Raw genomic sequence first — 9,076 nt, forward strand, 5'->3', positions numbered from 1 at the left:
CACAAAGTAACTGCCACTAAGAGAAAGCAAAGCTGTGCAGTGCTTCAGATTCAACAGGAAAAAAAAGAGCTTTAATGCACATAGTGGCACTTATGGAGCACCTGTTACCAATTCCTAAAGAAAAGCCAAGGCTATTTCCAGGATTGGGTGGTTGTCTTCTCCAGCATGTGTGAGAGCCTAAAAAAAGATGCCGTTGGTTTAATAAGTTGTTGAAAGCAGTAATGTGCATTTGTTAAAGCTCTGCATTATTTTAATAGTGTTTTTTCAAACTTGTCAACTTTAAGATGTGTGGATTTCAACTCCTAGAATTCCCCAGAAAGCATGTTATGTTGTCTGAGGAATTCTGGAGTTGAAGTCCGCATGCCTTAAAATAGACAAGTTTGAAAAACACTGCTTTAATACAACCTTCTGAGCAGAATGCTATTTACCACCTTTTAAATTACCTCCTGCAAAGCACCCTTTATTAACTTGGTCCTAGAAGGGTTGATAAGAAAGCATCATTCTGAATTATTTTGATTTCATTTGAATCATTTTCATTTTCTGAGACAATTTATGGGGCCTAGAGATATATTCCTTGTAATGAAGACAACATGGAAGGGGAGCACTTCCCTTTGTAACATGCAGGATAGAAAAAGGATCTACTATGCAAGTTAGGAGTGAGGCAGGCCATAAGGAAAAATATAAATAATACATATGGATGCTGTATGTCATAAATGTGAGGTAGGACACAACAGTGAGGCATAGAGAATAATGCGTGTATTAGTTAGAAGAAGAAGAACAAGGAAATGGAAAATGTCAAACCACAAGTTCACCTGTGGGTCACATCTAATAAGCTAGCACACAGTTCAGTTGCAGCTAACCACATATGTCTCACTTGTAGCTAACCACATACATGGTACAGGAAACCTAGATGCTAGCAAAGAGACAGGTTTGCAAAACAATTTAGCAATGCAAAGGGGGGGCTAGAAATGAGCTAGAAGGGGGCCTGTAATTCATGTAACCAATCAGAATTAACAATTTACATTTCCGTGTTCTGTGACTTTTGAAGACTATAAATGTACCTGCTTGTTTCCTGGAAAGTTGTTCAGACATTGCCTTTGCTTTCTAATCTGAACCTTTTGCGCGCAAAATAAAACAAACTTCTTTTGATTCCGAGGTCTGAGTCTTAATTCTGCAACATTTTCTGGCACCCAGAGATGGGACGTGGAGCGATATTTCGCTGAGGACGGCACGGACCACCTGGGGCCCCGCCGGGGTCGTCCTGTCTTCCTTTAGCCGGCACGGACGATTTCTCCGAAAGGAGGCGGAGGACTCTGTGGGGGCGCCTGGTGGACACCCGACCGATCCAAGAACCCGCACGGAATCAAAATAAGTCATCCACAACCAGAACTTGACGTCTGAGGGAGAAGACGCCTGCAGGCAAGTATATTGAAAAAAAGGGTAGTCCCACTCGTTTAAAAAAAAAAGTGGATGGAATAGCCCCACTTGTTGTGGAACGTAGAGGCTATAGACCCACTAAGAGTGGAAGAGGGGGCCTGATCACCCCCCTGGGTCCAGGATCAGCGCGTCCTAATGTGACCCTAGAGATAGTGTTGTGTGGGTGGTTAAGCCATTGCAGTTCCTGTTGGTGACCGTTGGAACATCCGGCACCACAGGTCAGTGGCAGTGTCTTAGAAAATGGGTGGTAGAGGAAGTGTCTCTCGGACACCTCTTCAATGTATGCTGAAGAATTTCAAGAAAGGTTTTAGTGGAGATTATGGTCACCCAGATCAATATCAATAGTGGCAAATAGTAGTAAAGGAGAATCCTGAATGGCTCTGCAAATGCTGAGTAGAATTCCTGCGGGTCTGTGTGGCACGAATGAATAGAAATCCTAGATGTCAAGGGAAAAAAAAGGGTCAGATTGAAACCATACCTGTTTCAAAAACTGATCCCTATGAAGAAGATGCGCCCCTCCCCCATGTCCCTGTGTATCACCCTGTGCCTCAAGTCCCACCACCAGTGGTTCCAGTCCAGCAGCCAGTGGTGAGTCCAGTTCAACCCGCAGATGTTGATAATGACACTAATAAAGTTCAAGGGATAGGAGCCCAAGGAACTCACCAAGAAATCCTATTAAAAGCACTAGTGCATTTTGCTCAAAATATGGAAGTTTTAAAAATTGGCTATGTCAAGCACTAAACATATAGGTTAATAAAAGAAATTTATGTGCCTGATGGATCCCAGGCAGTATATAGTCCATTTTTGTTAGAGGAGTGTGGAGGTAGTGTTTGTGTGTCTGTGTTGTGTCTAATAATAATAATTAAGTGTCTGTGTTGTGTCTAATAATAATTAATAAAAAGGCCTTATTAAAAAAAAAACAACCAACAAACAAGGGAGCTCATTGGCTTCTGAACAGCTCCTTGTAATTATATTAGTTATTGATTTGTCAGAAGAAAGTATGAAATGAAATATCTGTATGTGAAATTGTTTATGCAAGCAGTTTGAATGGAAATGAATGTGTGGATATGATAATCCTCTGTGTGTGTGTGAGAGAGAGTTTCTCCCCCACCACAGACTGTGAAAGAAGCAGTAAACTGCAGAATTTCTTTTGTTTGTTTATTAAAAAGTGAAATGAAAAAGCAATATAAGCGTTTGTATGAAAAGTCTCATGGAAGATGTGTGAGAGAATTCATGGAAATGCATGTGAAGAAGAGAAAACTATTTTGTTAGTGGTGAGATTTTTCTGTAATTCTTCTTTTTCTGTCCTCTCACCTTTGCTGGTTGTGTTGCTTTAAGAGCAAGAGAGACAGAAAGGAAAAGGGGGGTCTAATCTTTTTAACTATTTTTTTTCGGTTTAGAATTCTGGTTTGAGGAAGCTGGGATGGATGTGAAATTTAATGTTTTAACCTACTTAATGGAAATTTGTTTCCATCTGAATGGAATCTGATTAAATTGGAATTTGACTAAATTTATATTAAGAGCGAAGAGTTGATATTACAGTTTGATACAAAACTATTTCAGTAACTCACAATATCTTATTAATCTTGTTTATTTTATTTATTTTGCTGGAGTTGCGTTTTGTTGTCATTTTATTTTTATTTTTTTAATGTTTTTATGCCTGTGTGTGGGACACACTGATAGAAAACAATACCTAAGAGAATTGAAGGAATTGTAATTCAACCCTTGTTTAAAACGAAGAAGTTGAGAAAAAGTTTGGGATTATAAATGAGTTACTGTATATTGTTTTGAGTGAAGATTTATGTGCAAACAAACTCAACCAGAGTTTGGTGAGGATTCCTTTGTTGCTCTTTACTAAGCAATTTGTTTGTGAATACAGACAAAGGAATGGCTACAGGAAGGGGTTCTTTACCCAGAAGTGGGGAAAAGAAAAGAAAAAAAGAGAAAATAGAGGCTGAGGCCAATTTCAAGAAAAAGTTGAGGCCATAGGGTTGGCAGCAGCTGAACAATGGACTGAAAACTGAAGGGGACCAGAGTTAAGTCAAGCCCCCCCCCCCTGAACCCTTGGTCCGAATGAAGATAGGGGACAATAATGTGACCTTTCTAGTAGATACAGGGGCATCTAGATCTGTAGTTACTAAGTTATTGGCTCCCTTTTCTACTGATGTCATAAATGTGCAAGGAGTTGATGGCTCCGTTAATCGTCATTCTTTTTTGAAGCCCCTGAGATGTTCCCTAAATGGATGGGACATTGAACATCAATTCTTATATATGCCTGAGTATCCCATTCCTTTGCTGGGGTGAGACCTGCTATGAAAAATGGGAGAGACATTGTCATTTGAAGAAGACAGAATGGCACTTGTAATGAAGTACCCTCCAGATGAGATGTGGTGAATAATGGTGGCCCAAGAGGTTCAAGTCCCCGATACGTGGCAGGAATTTGGAGTGCCCCAAGTATGGGCAGAAGATAATCCTCCAGGTTATGCAGCCCAGCATGCACCACTAGTCATCCAAGTGAAGCCTCTGGCAGTGCCTATTCGTCTCCGGCAGAGAAGCTACCCTTGCCCCATTGCATACTGAATTTTGCCCTGCTAGTCAAACCACTCTATGAGTCCACAAAGGGGGGAGAAAAGGAGCCTTTTGTTTTGAGACTTTAAAAATCAGCTTTATCTCAAGCTCCTGTCACAGGACTTCCCAATCTGGAGAAACCTTTTAATTTGTATGTGGACTCAAAGAGTAATGTGGCTATTGGAGTCCTGACTCAAGAAAAGGGAAGTTGGCAACAGCCCATAGCTTATTTGTCAACACAACTTGATGCAGTTTCAAAAGGGTGGCCACAATGTCTAAAAATTCTGGCAGCCACAGCTCTCCTGATAGAGGAAGCTAATAAATTGTTGACTTTGGACAGATTCTGAATATGCATTCCTCACATTACATGTACATGCTGCACTCTATAGAGAGAGAGGACTCTTGACAGGAGCAGGAAGAGAAATTAAACATCCTCTTTTGATTGAAAGACTCATCAAAGCTGTGCGGGGACCTAAAAGAGTAGCGTCATGCACTGTAAAGGACATCAAAAGGGACAAGATGATGTAGCCTGAGGAAATACAGCAGCTGACAAAGAAGCAAGGTTATCAGCAACTCGAGATAGCCAACCCTACCCTGACATGACAGCTTGTGTAGCATTAGAAATGCCAAGAGGACTGAGCCCTAAATATTCCAAAGCTGAGGAATTACAGGCAAGTGTAGACTTGCAAGGACACAAACAGGGAGAGTGGTACATGCTCCCAGATGGAAGGATTTTTGTCCCTGAGAATTTAACCTGACCAGTAGTAAAAGAAGCTCAGGTAACTACTTACATGGGGAAGAGTGCACTAACTGAAGCCCTCCGTCGTATTGTGTACATTAATCGCCTTCACTTGCTGTGTGCCCATGCAACCAAGAGATGTAATACCTGTGCCCAGGTTAATCCAAAACAAGGACCTACTCTTCCGCCAGGAAGCCAGCCTAAGGGATATCACCCCATGGATTCTTTAGTTGTTGATTTTACAGAAATGCCAAAATGTGGACTATATAAAGCAATGCTAGTTATGGTGTGTAATTATACTGGGTGGCCTGAATGTTTCCTTACCAAGACAAAGCATGCATGAGAAGTGGCTAGAATTTTACTCAAGACAGAATAGAGGAAAAGGTGACTAAGGTGTGCCTTGAAACTTGCCTTAAATGGGTGGATGCATTGCCACTAGCACTTTGGTCTGTGAGATGCACCCTTCAAAAGGGAATTAGGCTATCTCCTTATGAAATGATGTTTGGAAGACCTCCCCCTCATGAGTACTAATTTGAAAAATCATGTAGGGAACTTAAGTCAAATAGGGACTTCATGGGTGAGTCAAATGGTGGGAGAGTTAAATAAGCAAATACAAGGAATCCAACACTATTGTGTGTCCCTAAGCCCACCATTTCTGAGTACTCCCAGTCATAATATCCAAGTGGGAGACAAAGTATGGGTAAAACACTGGAAAGGGGAAAACTTGAAACCTAGATGGAAAGGCCCGTATATTGTGGTCATGTGTTCTCCCCTAGAAGTAAAAGTGTTAGAATCCAAGTCTTGGATTCACTGGACTTGAGTTAAGCCCGCAGCTGATGACTGTTGGGAGGCAGAGCAGGATGAGACCCGTCCTCTAGTGCTACACTTGAAGAAGCGCCCCCTATAACTGCCCTACCGGCAATGGGCAGGCAACATACGGGGCAGAAGAGGCCCTACTGGTGTCACTCCGGAAGCTGACCCTCTACGTACGGCTGAAAACAAGGAGAAAAACAATTGTTAATGTGTTAGGGATGGTTTGTGTGGTGTAGGTTGGACCTATCTCGAGAAATGGTAGTCCGACAATATATAGTCATAGGTGTAATGTGTCTGGCATTAGTGATCTTAATTATTTTGATTGTAACCTGCTGCATTGGAAACCTTTTCTTCTGGAATCACCCCACATCCAAAGTAACAAGTGTTGCACCTAAAATCACTAAGTGTGACCAAGGAAAGTGTGTATCTTCTGTGGACACTTATGTTTGAAACACCCTGGGAGTGGGTTCTTTGGAGTCTGTTGGGAGTCTTGGGATTGTGGATACTAAATTTAGCAAACAAGACTAGGCTTTGTGATTCATCCAATACTGATACTGTCCTTTCCCAAATTCCACCTAATCCCCTCCATCCTCCGGGCGTGGTAACCTTGTAATTGTAATTATTCCCCTTGTTGTGACTGTGAGTGTGGAATAGAAATAATAGAAAATGACATTGACCTATTTCAGGTTGTCAACCATGAATCTCCTATGGCTATGGATACTATTTACAAGTGGCCTATTGGGTAAGAAAGCCATGGATGGTAGTCCCAAATGTTGTGAGAATGGTCAGACAGTTCCTTTCACCCTAGAGGAAGGCTCAGGGGCTGTTGAAGAACCTGAAGGGACAAGTAAAGCCCAGGCTTTGGGGCCACTGGAGATACTCGGCAAAGAGGGACCGGAGCAAACCCACTCCTGGTCTTATTTCCCAGTGGGGAGTGCACCCCAGGCCAACCCCAGCTCCTAAACCTAAGCGTGTTATTCCTAGACTAAAACCAGGTTTGGAGCAATGAGTATAATCATAGATTTCATGCCTTTTCCATGAGTATGGCAGTGTGTTTGGAAGAGGATGGAGTCTTTTTCTTGTGTGGAGAAAATGTGTATGTATGTTTGCCTACTACTTAGACTGGAACTTGTACTCTGGTACACCTCTTCCCAAAGATGGGTGTTGTTAATGGGGAACAAGCCCTCCCTGTTCCTCTCATAGGACATGTGCAAAAAAAGAGTACCTCTAGTGATACCCTTGTTACCTATCTGAGGAATAGGCACTGCAGTTGGAACAGGTGTGGGAGGCTTAGCCCATTCTACAACCCAGTTTAAACAGCTTTCTGAGGAATTTCAACAAGGCTAACTCAGATTGCTGGGACCTTGGTCGAAGTACAAGACCAAATAGATTCCTTGGCAGCAGTAGTCTTGCAGAACAGGCGGGCCCTAGACCTCCTGACAGCTGAAAAAGGTGGCTTGTGTCTCTTTTTAGGAGAAGAATGCTGCTTTTACATGAATAAATCAGGAATGGTCAGAGAAGTGGCAAAGGATCTGCAAGATAGAGCGTCCAGGATTAGCCAGAGACTCCAGGGAACTGACCAATGGTTCTCATGGTTACCAGGAACCGCATGGGTCAAGCAAGTGCTGTTCCTATTGCTCCGTGGAGTAGCGGGGTTAGCCTTCATCCCGTGTGTAATTCCCTTAATGAGGCAATTGGCTGTGAGATCAATGAAAGAGATAAGGAGCGAAAAGGAATTGATTATGCTCGAGGGATCTTTGGAAAATGGATACACACCTGGGATTCCAAGGGAAAGAAGGGATCTGGATGGTGGAATATATGTGCGGTTTGGACCGTGGGGCTTAGAGAGAGTGCCTGAAGAGGATGAAGTCTAACTCATGGAATACTTCTTTCTCTCTTTGCTTGTCGCTATCTATCTCTATCTTGATAAGTGTCAGTTCAAAGTGTTGGTCTGTTATACTGTTCACCTATCCTAATATACAATGGTTTTGATCTTTGCTTGCTGGGGAAACTGGAATTGCTTGCCGAAATAAAGGAATATCATGGAAGGTGAGACTCCTTGTCCAAATGGAAATTGAGTCTCAACAGGGGGGAATGAGGCAGGCCATAAGGAAAAATATAAATAATACATATGGATGCTGTATGTCATAAATGTGAGGTAGGACACAACAGTGAGGCATAGAGAATAATGCGTGTATTAGTTAGAAGAAGAAGAACAAGGAAATGGAAAATGTCAAACCACAAGTTCACCTGTGGGTCACATCTAATAAGCTAGCACACAGTTCAGTTGCAGCTAACCACATATGTCTCACTTGTAGCTAACCACATACATGGTACAGGAAACCTAGATGCTAGCAAAGAGACAGGTTTGCAAAACAATTTAGCAATGCAAAGGGGGGGCTAGAAATGAGCTAGAAGGGGGCCTGTAATTCATGTAACCAATCAGAATTAACAATTTACATTTCCGTGTTCTGTGACTTTTGAAGACTATAAATGTACCTGCTTGTTTCCTGGAAAGTTGTTCAGACATTGCCTTTGCTTTCTAATCTGAACCTTTTGCGCGCAAAATAAAACAAACTTCTTTTGATTCCGAGGTCTGAGTCTCTTAATTCTGCAACAGGAGGGGCAGAGGTATTGATAAATGCCAAAGGAGATGTCTTTACATTGGCTTACCCCAGATGCCATGTTTAAGGTTCTGGATTATAATCGGCTTGAAACTGAAAGTGGATGCTTTTTGTTGCATACAGAAGAATAAGGACACAAGAGTTCAAAAATGCAAGGGCCTGCTGTTGCACATTCCTGACCATTATATCAAAAACCAAACTAATATGTATGTAAACTGCTGTGAGTTCCTGAAAAGTGCTTATTACAATTTAAGTATGTAGTTCCACTACATATAATTAGCATAATTGGAAGCTTATTTGGGTAGATGTAACGGCTAGACTGGCTCCACCTGATGACCTTAGGACTTGAAGCTTCTGATCTCTTTCTTTACAAAATGGCTATTCCTCTTAATATGGGTAGCAAAGGTCACAGACATTGTTGCATTCTGGAAACAATGAAATGCACATACACCATAAAACACAGCCTTATAATTAGAGAAAAACTTTTCAATTGCACTTCTTGAACTATGAGAGCTGTTCATGGCATTTTGCTAACCCTCTTGCTTTAGTACTTTAAACACCCTTCCTTATTCAGTGACAGCAAGGAAAGATCAGAATTTTTTAAATGTTTATACACATGCATTTCTATTACCCTGCTAGAGAGGTTACTTATTCATACAAAAACCTCAAATGCATTTTCCTCTAAGTTACAGTATTTAAGAGGCAATCAATATTCAATAGAATTTGAGCTAAATAGAATTTGTGCAAATAGATTGCTTTGAAAATATAATGGACACAATTAATTAAGCCAATGTATACACTGCACTTGAGAGCCAGTTTGATATAGTAATTAAGGCATCAGGTTAGAAAGTGGGAGATCATGACTTCTAGTCCTGCCTTTGGTACAAAGCTAGCT

At 41.5% G+C, this 9,076-nt stretch overlaps 1 long non-coding RNA gene across 1 annotated transcript; it reads left to right on the forward strand.

Moving 5' to 3' along the window:
- Window positions 1-664: 664 nt before the first annotated feature.
- On the forward strand, window positions 665-8,144 carry LOC308675962. The gene is made up of 2 exons (XR_014028243.1): window positions 665-1,419; window positions 3,317-8,144. It is a non-coding gene; the product is annotated as an uncharacterized lncRNA (long non-coding RNA).
- The last annotated feature ends 932 nt before the right edge of the window (window positions 8,145-9,076 follow it).

The sequence above is a fragment of the Vipera berus genome (genome assembly GCF_964194415.1).
Source record: "Vipera berus genome assembly, chromosome: W".
NCBI lineage: Eukaryota > Metazoa > Chordata > Lepidosauria > Squamata > Viperidae > Vipera > Vipera berus.